Below are 14,551 nucleotides of genomic sequence, written 5' to 3'. Positions count from 1 at the left end.
GCCATTAAGCATGGTGCACTAAACTATCAAGTAGTTATCATATTGAGCTAGCCAAACATTCATAACGTCTGCATCTGCTCCTGCAATAGGTCCGTCACCTAGCGGTGCATCAAGGACATAATTCTTCTGTGCAGCAATGAGGATAAACCTCAGATCACGGATCCAATCCGCATCATTGCTACTAACATCTTTCAACACAATTTTCTCTAGGAACATATCAAAATAAACACAGGGAAGCAACAACGCGAGCTATTGATCTACAACATAATTTGTAAAATACTACCAGGACTAAGTTCATGATAAATTTAAGTTCAATTAATCATATTACTTAAGAACTCCCACTTAGATAGACATCCCTCTAATCCTCTAAGTGATCACGTGATCCAAATCAACTAAACCATGTCCGATCATCACGTGAGATGGAGTAGTTTCAATGCTGAACATCACTATGTTGATCATATCTACTATATGATTCACGCTCGACCTTTCGGTCTCCGTGTTCCACGGCCATATCTGTATATGCTTGGCTCGTCAAGTATAACCTGAGTATTCCGCGTGTGCAACTGTTTTGCACCCGTTGTATTTGAACGTAGAGCCTATCACACCTGATCATCACGTGGTGTCTCAGCACGAAGAACTTTCGCAACGGTGCATACTCAGGGAGAACACTTGTTGATAATTAGTGAGAGATCATCTTAAAATGCTACCGTCAATCAAAGCAAGATAAGATGCATAAAAGATAAACATCACATGCAATCAATATAAGTGATATGATATGGCCATCATCATCTTGTGCTTGTGATCTCCATCTTCAAAGCACCGTCATGATCACCATCTTCATCGGTGCGACACCTTGATCTCCATCATAGCATCGTTGTCGTCTCGCCAATCTTATGCTTCCACGACTATCGCTACCGTTTAGTGATAAAGTAAAGCATTACAGCGCGATTGCATTGCATACAATAAAGCGACAACCATATGGCTCCTGCCAGTTGCCGATAACTCGGTTACAAAACATGATCATCTCATACAATAAAATTTAGCATCATGTCTTGACCATATCACATCACAACATGCCCTGCAAAAACAAGTTATACGTCCTCTACTTTGTTGTTGCAAGTTTTACGTGGCTGCCACGGGCTTAAGCAAGAACCAATCTTACCTACGCATCAAAACCACAACGATAGTTTGTCAAGTTGGTGATGTTTTAACCTTCGCAAGGACCGGGCGTAGCCACACTCGGTTCAACTAAAGTTGGAGAAACTGTCACCCGCAAGCCACCTATGTGCAAAGCACGTCGGGAGAACCGGTCTCGCGTAAGCGTACGCGTAATGTCGGTCTGGGCCGCTTCGTCCAACAATACCGCCGAACCAAAGTATGACATGCTGGTAAGCAGTATGACTTATATCGCCCACAACTCACTTGTGTTCTACTCGTGCATATAACATCAACACATAAAACCTAGGCTCGGATGCCACTGATGGGTTTCGTAGTAATTTCAAAAAAATTCCTATGCACACGCAAGACGATGGTGATGCATAGCAACGAGAGGTGGAGAGTGTGATCTACGTACCCTTGTAGATCGACAATGGAAGCGTTAACTTGGTTGATGTAGTCGTACGTCTTCACGACCCGACCGATCAAGCACCGAAACTACGGCACCTCCGAGTTCTAGCACACATTCAGCTCGATGACGATCCCCGGACTCCGATCCAGCAAAGTGTCGGGGATGAGTTCCGTCAGCACGACGGCGTGGTGACGATCTTGATGCACTACCGTCGCAGGGCTTTGCCTAAGCACCGCTATAATATTATCGAGGACTATGGTGGAAGGGGGCACCGCACACGGCTAAGAATATGATCACGTGGATCAACTTGTGTTCATGGGGTGCCCCTTGCCTCAGTATATAAAGGATGGAGGAGGAGGAGGCCGGCCAAGGCAATTGGTGCGGCCAGGATGTGGAGTCCTACTAGGACTCCAAGTCCTAGTAGGAGTCCACCAAGAGGGGAGGAAGGGAGAAGGAAAGGTGGCCGGCCCCCTTTTCCCTAGTCCAATTCGGACCAGAGGGGAGGGGGGGCGCAGCAGCCCCTTGTCCCTTTCTTCTCTTCCCACTAAAGCCCATCAAGGCCCATTGCTTCTCCCGTAACTACCCGGTACTCCGAAAAATACCCGAATCACTCGGAACCTTTCCGATGTCCGAATATAGTCGTCCAATATATCGATCTTTACGTCTCGACCATTTCGAGACTCCTCGTCATGTCCCCGATCTCATCCGGGACTCCGAACTCCTTCGGTACATCAAAACTCATAAACTCATAATATAACTGTCATTGAAACCTTAAGCGTGCGGATCCTACGGGTTTGAGAACAATGTAGACATGACCGAGACACGTCTCTAGTCAATAACCAATAGCGGAACCTGGATGCTCATATTGGCTCCCACATATTCTACGAAGATCTTTATCGGTCAGACCGCATAACAACATATGTTGTTCCCTTTGTCGAGATTCGATCGTCGGTATCTCAATACCTAGTTCAATCTCGTTACCGGCAAGTCTCTTTACTCGTTCCGTAATACATCATCTCACAACTAACTCATTAGTTGCAATGCTTGCAAGGCTTTATGTGATGTGCATTACCGAGAGGGCCCAGAGATACCTCTCCGACAATCGGAGTGACAAATCCTAATCTTGATATACGCCAACCCAACATGTACCTTTGGAGACACCTGTAGAGCACCTTTATAATCACCCAGTTACGTTGTGACGTTTGGTAGCACACAAAGTGTTCCTCCGGCAAACGGGAGTTGCATAATCTCATAGTCATAGGAACATGTATAAGTCATGAAGAAAGCAATAGCAACATACTAAACGATCGGGTGCTAAGCTAATGGAATGGGTCATGTCAATCAGATCATTCACCTAATGATGTGATCCCGTTAATCAAATAACAACTCTTTGTCCATGGTTAGGAAACATAATCATCTTCGATTAACGAGCTAGTCAAGTAGAGGCATACTAGTGACACTTTGTTTGTCTATGTATTCACACAAGTATTATGTTTCCGGTTAATACAATTCTAGCATGAATAATAAACATTTATCATGATATAAGGAAATAAATAATAACTTTATTATTGCCTATAGGGCATATTTCCTTCAGTATCTAGGTGACATTAGGGTTTCGGTTGATTTGTGTCTTAAGGTGTTATTCTAGTACGAACTCTAGGGCTGTTTGTGACACCTACAGGAATAGCCCAACGGATTGATTGGAAAGAATAACTTTGAGGTGGTTTCGTTCCCTACCATAATCCCTTCGTTTGTTCTCCGCTATTAGTGACTTTGGAGTGACTCTTTGTTGCATGTTGAGGGATAGTTATATGTTCCAACTATGTTATTATTGTTGAGAGGACTCGCACTAGTGAAAGTATGAACCCTAGGCCTTTTTCCTATCATTGCAATACAATTTATGCTCACTTTTACCATTAGTTACCTTGCTGTTTTTATATTTTCAGATTACAAAAACTATTATCTTCTATCCATATTGCACTTGTATCAACATCTCTTCGCCGAACTAGTGCACCTATACAATTTACCATTGTATTGGGTGTGTTTGGGAGACAAGAGACTCTTTGTTATTTGGTTGCAGGGTTGCTTGAGAGAGACCATCTTTATCCTATGCCTCCTACGAATTGATAAACCTTAGGTCATCCACTTGAGGGAAATTTGCTACTGTCCTACAAACCTCTGCACTTGGAGGCCCAACAACGTCTACAAGAAGAAGGTTGTGTAGTAGACATCAATCAATAGATCAACTCGTGTGTCTAGAGGTGCCCCTTGCCCCCGTATATAAAGGAGCAGGGGTGGGAGGCCGGCCGGCCCTGTAGGTGCGCTAGGAGGAGGAGTCCTCCTCCTAGTAGGAGTAGGACTCCCCTCTTTCCTACTCCTACTAGGAGGGGGAAGGAAGGGGGAGAGGGATAAGGAAAGGGGGCACCGCCCCCCCCCCCTCTCCTAGTCCAATTCATACCAGAGGGGGAGGGGCGCGCGGCCTACCCTAGCCAGCCCTCTCTCTCTCCACTAAGGCCCATAAGGCCCACTATTTCTCCCGGGGGGTTCCGGTAACCCTCCGGCACTCCGGTTTTCTCCGAAACCACCCGGAACACTTCCGGTGTCTGAATATATCGATCTTTACGTCTCGGCCATTTCGAGACTCCTCGTCATGTCTGTGATCATATCCGGGACTCCTAACTACCTTTGGTACATCAAAACACAAAAACTCATAATACCGATCATCACCAAACTTTAAGCGTGCGGACCCAACGGGTTCGAGAACTATGTAGACATGACCGAGACATGTCTCCGATCAATAACCAATAGCAGAACCTGGATGCTCATATTGGCTCCCCATATTCTACGAAGATCTTTATCGGTCAAATCGCATAACAACATACGTTGTTCCCTTTGTCATCGGTATGTTACTTGCCCGAGATTCGATCGTCGGTATCTCAATACCTAGTTCAATCTCGTTACCGGCAAGTCTCTTTACTCATTACGTAATACATCATCTCGCAACTAACTCATTAGTTACAATGCTTGCAAGGCTTATAGTGATGTGCATTACCGAGTGGGCCCAGAGATACCTCTCCGGCAATCGGAGTGACAAATCCTAATCTTGATCTATGCCAACTCAATAAGTACCATCGGAGACACCCGTAGAGCACCTTTATAATCACTCAGTTGCATTGTGACGTTTGGTAGCACACAAAGTGTTCCTCCGGTAATCGGGAGTTGCGTAACCTCATAGTCATAGGAACATGTATGAGTCATGAAGAAAGCAATAGCAGTAAACTAAATGATCAAGTGCTAAGCTAACGGAATGGGTCAAGTCAATCACATCATTCTTCTAATGATGTGATCCCGTTAATCAAATGACAACTCATGTCTATGGTTAGGAGACTTAACCATCTTTGATTAATGAACTAGTCAAGTAGAGGCATACTGGTGACACTCTGTTTGTCTATGTATTCACACATGTACTAAGTTTCTGGTTAATACAATTCTAGCGTGAATAATAAACATTTATCATGATATGAGGAAATAAATAATAACTTTATTATTGCCTCTAGGGCATATTTCCTTCAGTCTCCCACTTGCACTAGAGTCAATAATCTAGATTACACAGTAATGATTCTAACACCCATGGAGCCTTGGTGCTGATCATGTTTTGCTCGTGAGAGAGGCTTAGTCAACGGGTCTACAACATTCAAATCCGTATGTATCTTGCAAATCTCTATGTCTCCCACGTGGACTTGATCGTGGATGGAACTGAAGCGTCTCTTGATGTGCTTGGTTCTCTTGTGAAATCTGGATTCCTTTGCCAAGGCAATTGCACCAGTATTGTCACAAAAGATTTTCGTTGGACCCGATGCACTAGGTATGACACCTAGATCAGATATGAACTCCTTCATTCGTTGCTTCCGAAGCAACAATGTACTCTGCTTGACACGTAGGTCCCGCCACGACGCTTTGTTTAGAACTGCTCCAACTGACAGCTCCACCATTCAATATAAACACGTATCCGTTTTGCGATTTAGAATCGTTCAGATCATTGTCAAAATTGCATCAATGTAACCATTTACGATGAACTCTTTGTCACCTCCATAAACGAGAAACATATCCTTAGTCCTTTTCATGTATTTCAGGATGTTCTTGACCGCTGTCTAGTGATCCACTCCTGGATTACTTTGGTACCTCCTTGCTAAACTAATAGCAAGGCACACATCAGGCCTGGTACACAGCATTGCATACATGATAGAGCATATGGCTGAAGCATAGGGAACATCTTTCATTTTCTCTCTATCTTCTATAGTGGTCGGCCATTGAGTCTTACTCAACTTCACACCTTGTAACACAAGCAAGAACCTTTTCTTTGCCTGATCCATTTTGAACTTCTTCAAAACTTTGTCAAGGTATGTGCTTTGTGAAAGTCCAATTAAGCATCTTGATCTATCTCTATAGATCTTGATGCCCAATATATAAGTAGCTTCACCGAGGTCTTTCATCAAAAAACTCTTATTCAAATATCCTTTTATGCTATCCAGAAATTCTATATCATTTCCAATCAACAATATGTCATCCACATATAATATTAGAAATGCTATAGAGCTCCCACTCTTCCTGTAAATACAGGCTTCTCCAAAAGTCTGTATAAAACCATATGCTTTGATCACACTATCAAAATGTTTACTCCAACTCTGAGAGGCTTGCACCAGTCCATAAATGGATCGCTGGAGCTTGCACACTTTGTTAGCGCCCTTTGGATCAATAAAACCTTCAGGTTGCATGATATACAACTCTTCTTCCAGAAATCCATTCAGGAATGCAGTCTTTACATCCATTTGCCAAATTTCATAATCATAAAATGCGGCAATAGCTAACATGATTCGGACGGACTTAAGCATCGCTACTGGTGAGAAGGTCTCATCGTAGTCAACTCCTTGAACTTGTCGAAAACCTTTCGCAACAACTCGAGCTTTGTAGACAGTAACATCACCATCAGCGTCTGTCTTCTTCTTGAAGATCCATTTATTCTCGATGGTCTGCTGATCATCGGGCAAGTCAACCAAAGTCCACACTTTGTTATCATACATGGATCCCATCTCAGATTTCAGGGCCTCTAGCCATTTTGCGGAATCTGGGCTCATCATCGCTTCCTCATAGTTCGTAGGTTCATCATGGTCTAGTAACATGACCTCCAGAACAGGATTACCGTACCACTCTGGTGCGGATCTTACTCTGGTTGACCTACGAGGTTCGGTAGTAATTTGATCTGAAGTTTCATAATCATCATCATTAGCTTCCTCACTAATTGGTGTAGGTGTCACAGGAACCGGTTTCTGTGATGAACTACTTTCCAATAAGGGAGCAGGTATAGTTACCTCATCAAGTTCTACTTTCCTCCCACTCACTTCTTTCGAGAGAAACTCCTTCTATGGATAGGATCCATTCTTAGCAACAAAACTCTTGCCTTAGGATCTGTGATAGAAGGTGTACCCAACTGTTTCTTTTGGTTATCCTATGAAGACACATTTCTCTGATTTGGGTTCGAGCTTATCGGGTTGAAGCTTTTTCACATAAGCGTCGCAGCCCCAAACATTAAGAAACGATAACTTTGGTTTCTTGCCAAACCACAGTTCATAAGGAGTCGTCTCAACGAATTTAGATGGTGCCCTATTTAACGTGAATGCAGTCGTCTCTAAAGCATAACCCCATTTGATAGCGGTAAATCAGTAAGAGACATCATAGATGGCACCATATCTAGTAAAGTACGTTTACGATGTTCGGACACACCATTACGCTGTGGTGTTCTGGGTGGCGTGAGTTGCGAAACTATTCCGCATTGTTTCAAATGAAGACTAAACTCGTAACTCAAATATTCTCCTCCAAGATCAGATCGTAGAAACTTTATTTTCTTCTTTCGATGATTTTCCACTTCACTCTGAAATTCTTTGAACTTTTCAAATGTTTCAGACTTATGTTTCATCAAGTAGATATACCCATATCTGCTCAAATCATCTGTGAAGGTGACAAAAAAACGATATCCGCCATGAGCCTCAACATTCATCGGACCACATACATCAGTATGTATGATTTCCAACAACTCTATTGCTCACTCCATTCTTCTGGAGAATGGTGTTTTAGTCATCTTGCCCATGAGGCATGGTTCGCAAGTACCAAGAGATTCATAATAAAGGGATTCCAAAAGTCCATCAGAATGGAGTTTCTTCATGTGCTTTACACCAATATGACCCAAATGGCAGTGCCACAAACAAGTTGCACTATCATTATCAACTCTTCATCTTTTAGCTTCAATACTATGAATATGTGTATCTTCACTATCGAGATTCAAAAAGAATAGACCACTCTTTAAGGGTGCATGACCATAAAAGATATTACCCATATAAATAGAACAACCATTATTCTCTGATTTAAATGAATAACCGTTTTGCATTAAACAAGATCCAGATATAATGTTCGTGCTCAACGCTGGCACCAAATAACAATTATTTAGGTCTAAAACTAATCCCGAAGGTAGATGTAGAGGTAGTGTGCCGACCGCGATCACATCGACTTTGGAAACATTTCCCACGCGCATCGTCACCTCATCCTTTGCTAATCTTCGCTTAATCCGTAGTCCTTGTTTCGAGTTGCAAATATTAGCAACAGAACCATTATCAAATACCCAGGCACTACTGCGAGAATTAGTAAGGTACACATCAATAACATGTATATCACATATACCTTTGTTCACCTTGCCATCCTTCTTATCCGCTAAATACTTGGGGCAATTCCGCTTCCAGTGACCAGTCTGTTTGCAATAGAAGCACTCAGTCTCAGGCTTAGGTCCAGACTTGGGTTTCTTCTCCTGAATAGCAACTTGTTTGCCATTCTTCTTGAAGTTCCCCTTGTTCTTCCCTTTGCCCTTTTTCTTGAAACTGGTGGTCTTGTTGACCATCAACACTTGATGCTCCTTCTTGATTTCTACCTCCGCAGCCTTTAGCATTGCGAAGAGCTCGGGAATCGTCTTATCCATCCCTTGCATGTTATAGTTCATCACAAAACTCTTGTAGCTTGGTGGCAGTGATTGAAGAATTCTGTCAATAACACTATCATCTGAAAGATTAACTCCCAGTTGAATCAAGTGATTGTTATACCCAGACATTCTGAGTATATGCTCACTGACAGAACTATTCTCCTCCATCTTGCAGCTGTAGAACTTATTGGAGACTTCATATCTCTCAATCCGAGCATTTGCTTGAAATATTAACTTCAACTCCTGGAACATCTCATATGCTCCATGACGTTCAAAACATCGTTGAAGTCCCGGTTCTAAGCCGTAAAGCATGACACACTGAACTATCGAGTAGTCATCAGCTTTGCTCTGCCAGACGTTCATAACATCTAGTGTTGCTCCTGCAGTAGGTTTGGCACCTAGCGGTGCTTCCAGGACGTAATTCTTCTGTGCAGCAATGAGGATAATCCTCAAGTTACGGACCCAGTCCGTGTAATTGCTACCATCATCTTTCAACTTTGCTTTCTCAAGGAACGCATTAAAATTCAACGGAACAATAGCACGGGCATGCAAAATACTATCAGGTACTAAGTTCATGATAAATTAAAGTTTAGTTAATCAAATTATTAAAGAACTCCCACTTAGATAGACATCCCTTTAATCATCTAAGTGATTACGTGATCCATATCAACTAAACCATGTCCGATCATCACGTGAGATGGAGTAGTTTTCAATGGTGAACATCACTATGTTGATCATATCTTCTACATGATTCACGCTCGACCTTTCGGTCTCTAGTGTTCCGAGGCCATATCTGCATATGCTAGGCTCGTCAAGTTTAACCCGAGTATTCTGCATGTGCAAAACTGGCTTGCACCCGTTGTATGTGAACGTAGAGCTTATCACACCCGATCATCACGTGGTGTCTCGGCACGACGAACTTTCGCCATGGTGCATACTTAGGGAGAACACTTGTACCTTGAAATTTAGTGAGAGATCATCTTATAATGCTACCGTCGATCTAAGCAAAATAAGATGCATAAAAGATAAACATCACATGCAATCAATATAAGTGATATGATATGGCCATCATCATCTTGTGCTTGTGATCTCCATCTCCGAAGCACCTTCATGATCACCATTGTCACCGGCGCGATACCTTGATCTCCATCGTAGCATCGTTGTCGTCTCGCCAAATATTGCTTCTATGACTATCGCTACCGCTTAGTGATAAAGTGAAGCCATTACAGGGCGATTGCATTGCATACAATAAAGAGACATCCATATGGCTGCTGCCAGTTGCCGATAACTCGGTTACAAAACATGAGCATCTCATACAATAAAATATAGCATCATGTCTTGACCATATCACATCACAACATGCCCTGCAAAAACAAGTTAGACGTCCTTTACTTTGTTGTTGCAAGTTTTTACGTGGCCGCTACGGGCTGAGCAAGAACCGTTCTTACCTACGCATCAAAACCACAATGATAGTTTGTCAAGTTAGTGTTGTTTTAACCTTCTCAAGGACCGGCGTAGCCACACTCGATTCAACTAAAGTTGGAGAAACTGACACCCGCCAGCCACCTGTGTGCAAAAGCACGTCGGTAGAACTAGTCTCGCGTAAGCGTACACGTAATGTCGGTCCGGGCCGCTTCATCCAACAATACCGCCGAACCAAAGTGTGACATGCTGGTAAGCAGTATGACTTGTATCGTCCACAACTCACTTGTGTTCTACTCGTGCATATAACATCTACGCATAGACCAGGCTCGGATGCCACTATTGGGAAATGTAGTAATTTCAAAAAAATATCCTACACACACACATGATCATGGTGATGCATAGCAACGAGAGGGGAGAGTGTGTCCACGTACCCTCATAGACCGAAAGCAAAAGCGTTAGCACAACGCGGTTGATGTAGTCGTACGTCTTCATGATCCGACTGATCCAAGTACCGAACGCACGACACCTCCGAGTTTAGCACGCGTTCAACTCGATGACGTCCCACGAACTCTGATCCAGCAGAGCTTCACGGGAGAGTTTCATCAGCATGACATCGTGATGACGGTGATGATGACATTACCGACGTAGGGCTTCGCCTAAGCACCGCTATGATATGATCGAGGTGGATTATGGTGGAGGGGGGCACCGCACATAGCTGGGAGAGATCAACAGATCAACTTGTGTGTCTAGAGGTGTCCCCCTGCCCCCGTATATAAACGAGCAAGGGGGGAAGGCCGGTCGGCCCCTGTAGGCGCTCCAGGAGGAGGAGTCCTCCTCCTAGTAGGAGTAGGACTCCCCTCTTTCCTACTCCTACTAGGAGGGGGAAAGGAAGGGGAGAGGGAGAAGGAAATGGGGGCGCTGCCCCCCTCTCCTAGTCCAATTCAGACCAGAGGGGGAGAGGCACGCGGCCTGACCTAGGCCAGCCCTCTCTCTCTCCACTAAGGCCCATAAGGCCCACTATTTCTCCCAGGGGGGGTTCTGGTAACCCTCCGGCACTCCGGTTTTCTCCGAAACCACCCGGAACACTTCCGGTGTCCGAATATAGTCGTCCAATATATCGATCTTTACGCCTCGACCATTTCGAGACTCCTCGTCATGTCTATGATCATATCCAGGACACCGAACTACCTTCGGTACATCAAAACACAAAAACTCATAATACCGATCATCACCGAACTTTAAGCGTGCGGACCCTACAGGTTCGAGAACTATGTAGACATGACCGACACACGTGTCTGGTCAATAACCAATAGTGGAACCTAGATGCTCATATTGGCTCCCACATATTCTACGAAGATCTTTATCGGTCAAACCGCATAACAACATGCGTTGTTCCCTTTGTCATCGGTATGTTACTTGCCCGAGATTCGATCGTCGGTATATCAATACCTAGTTCAATCTTGTTACCGGCAAGTCTCTTTACTCATTCCGTAATACATCATCTCGCAACTAACTCATTAGTTACAATGCTTGCAAGGCTTATAGTGATGTGCATTGCCGAGTGGGCCCAAAGATAGCTCTCCGACAATCGGAGTGACAAATCCTAATCTTGATCTATGCCAACTCAACAAGTACTATCGGAGACACCTGTAGAGCACCTTTATAATCACCCAGTTACATTGTGATGTTTGGTAGCACACAAAGTGTTCCTCCGGTAATCGGGAGTTGCATAACCTCATAGTCATAGGAACATGTATGAGTCATGAAGAAAGCAATAGCAGTAAACTAAACGATCAAGTGCTAAGCTAACGGAATGGGTCAAGTCAATCACATCATTCTTCTAATGATGTGATCCCATTAATCAAATGACAACTCATGTCTATGGTTAGGAAACTTAACCATCTTTGATTAATGAGCTAGTCAAGTAGAGGCATACTAGTGACACGCTGTTTGTCTATATATTCACACATGTACTAAGTTTCCGGTTAATACAATTCTAGCATGAATAATAAACATTATTCATGATATGAGGAAATAAATAATAACTTTATTATTGCCTCTAGGGCATATTTCCTTCATTACCACAGACCTACAGGTCCATAGCTAGTAGCTATATGGCTTCTTCTCTCTCTTTGATTCTCAATAACATGTTCTCCTCAATGTTCTTGGAGATCTATTCGATGTAATACTCTTTTATGGTGTGTTTTCCGAGATCCGATGAATTGTGGATTTATGATCAACTTATCTACGAATATTATTTGAATCTCCTCTGAATTCTTATATGCATGATTTGATATCTTTGCAAGTCTCTTCGAACTATCGATTTGGTTTGGCCAACTAGATTGGTTTTTCTTGCAATGAGACAAGTGCTTAGCTTTGGGTTCAATCTTGCTGTGTCCTTTCCCAGTGACAGTAGGGGTAGCAAGGCATGTATTGTATTGTTGCCATCGAGGATAAAAAGATGGGGGTTTCATCATATTGCTTAAGTTAATTCCTCTACATCATGTCATCTTACTTAATGCGTTACTCTGTTCTTCATGAACTTAATACTCTAGATGCATGCAGGAGTCGGTCGATGTGCGGAGTAATAGTAGTAAATGAAGAATCGTTTCGGTCTACTTGATACAGACGTGATGCCTATATTCATGATCATTGCCTTAGATATTGTCATAACTTTTTGCTTTTCTATCAATTGCTCGGCAGTAATTTGTTCACCCACCGTATTATTTTCTATCTTGAGAGAAGCCTCTAGTGAAACCTATGGCCCCCAGCTCTATTTTCCGTCATATAAGTTTCTGATCTACAATTTTAGTTTCCGATTTACTTTATTTTGCAATCTTTTACTTTCCGTTCCATAAACCAAACATACCAAAAATATTACTTTACCGTTTATCCATCTATACCAGATCTCACTTTGCAAATAACCGTGAAGGTATTGGCAACCCCTTTGTCGCGTTGGGTGCAAGTTGGTGTTTGTTTGTGCAGGTATTCGGTGGCTTGTTGCATTATCTCCTACTGGATTGATACCTTGGTTCTCAAACTAAGGGAAATACTTACTCTACTTTGCTGCATCACCCTTTCCTCTTCAAGGGAAAAACCAACGCAAGCTCAAGAGGTGGCAGGAAGGATTTCCGGCGCCATTGCCGGGAAGGATTTCTTGCGCCGTTGCCAGGGAGATCTATGCAAAGCCACGACATACCAAGTACCCATCATAAATTCCCATCCCTCACATTACATTATTCGCCATTCGCCTCTCATTTTCCTCTCCCCCACTTCTAAAACGATTTTCGAAAAGATTCACCTTTTCTTCGCCCTTTTTCCGATTCGTCTTCTACAATTGCTCGTTTGCCACCACCATGTCTGAAACTGGGGAGGTTATTGTTGAAAAGGATAGTAGTAAGGATGGGGGGAACTTTGATGCTTTTGTTAATTCTGATCCTCATGAAGAAGCTACTATTTTGCATGCTAAGAAGTTCTGCCTAGGTAGCAGAACTATTATAGGAAAAGGGGTCATTCAAGATTTCTTTACTTGTGTCGGTGCACTCCCCACTATGGGTGGATCTATCCTCCATAAAACTAGTAGTCTTGTGGATGCTATATCTTTGCTTGTTGTTGAATTTCAAAGACAATTTGTTCACATGCATCCATCCATACAAAGGATTTTTCTAGAGTTTTCTAATATTGAGCATTCTTCTGTTAAGCGCGCCGCCACTATATTCCTAGCTCATGAGTTTTGGATTTATTATGAAAGAAGCTAGTGAAATTTCCACTCATTATAAAGTACATGGTGGTCATCCTCCCATAGAGGAAATTCTCTTTAATCAGGAGGATATAATGCGTTTACGGTCTTTAGATCATGTTGCTTATAACGAAAATTTAAGAAAGAGGGTTCCTACCGATGTTTTAGTCAATAAGATTTCTGAGCTTAACGATGATTTTGCTATTCAAAGCAATGGATTGGGTTTCTCTCTTTGGCACAAGCTCATGACTTTTTGCCAAAACAATGCTTATAATGATGAGTTGGTCATACAATATGAAGGGTCGAAGGAGGAATCAATTCCTCCCGAGATCGATCTTGAGGATTCTTATCCCGTTAAATTTAGCCCTTTTGATTACTTTTGCTTGCCTCAAAGAAAACCTGCTGCTGAATGGAGGGAGTATGAGATGAGTTTTCGAGATTTGCCTTATCATTATTACGATTATACCTAGATCTATTCGTGTTTTATGCCTAGCTAGGGGCGTTAAACAATAGCGCTTGTTGGGAGGCAAACCAATTTTATTTTTGTTTTTGCTTTTTAGGTTCTGTTTTGCAATAAATATTTCTTCTAGCCTCTGTTTAGATGTGTTTTTATGTTTTGATCAGTGTTTGTGCCAAGTAAGACCTTTGGGATAGCTTACTGTGATAGTTGATTTGATCCTGCTGAAAAACATAAACTTTTGCGCCCAGGACATTAGTTTTCGTTTTTAACAGAACCGCTATAAAATACTGATTCTTTCTGCAGAGTATTAATAAAAAAATTCCTAGGACTTTCTAA

This window comes from Triticum urartu, chromosome 2, assembly GCF_003073215.2.
Source record: "Triticum urartu cultivar G1812 chromosome 2, Tu2.1, whole genome shotgun sequence".
In the NCBI taxonomy this organism is placed as follows: domain Eukaryota; kingdom Viridiplantae; phylum Streptophyta; class Magnoliopsida; order Poales; family Poaceae; genus Triticum; species Triticum urartu.
Note: the sequence above shows the minus strand (reverse complement) of the source record.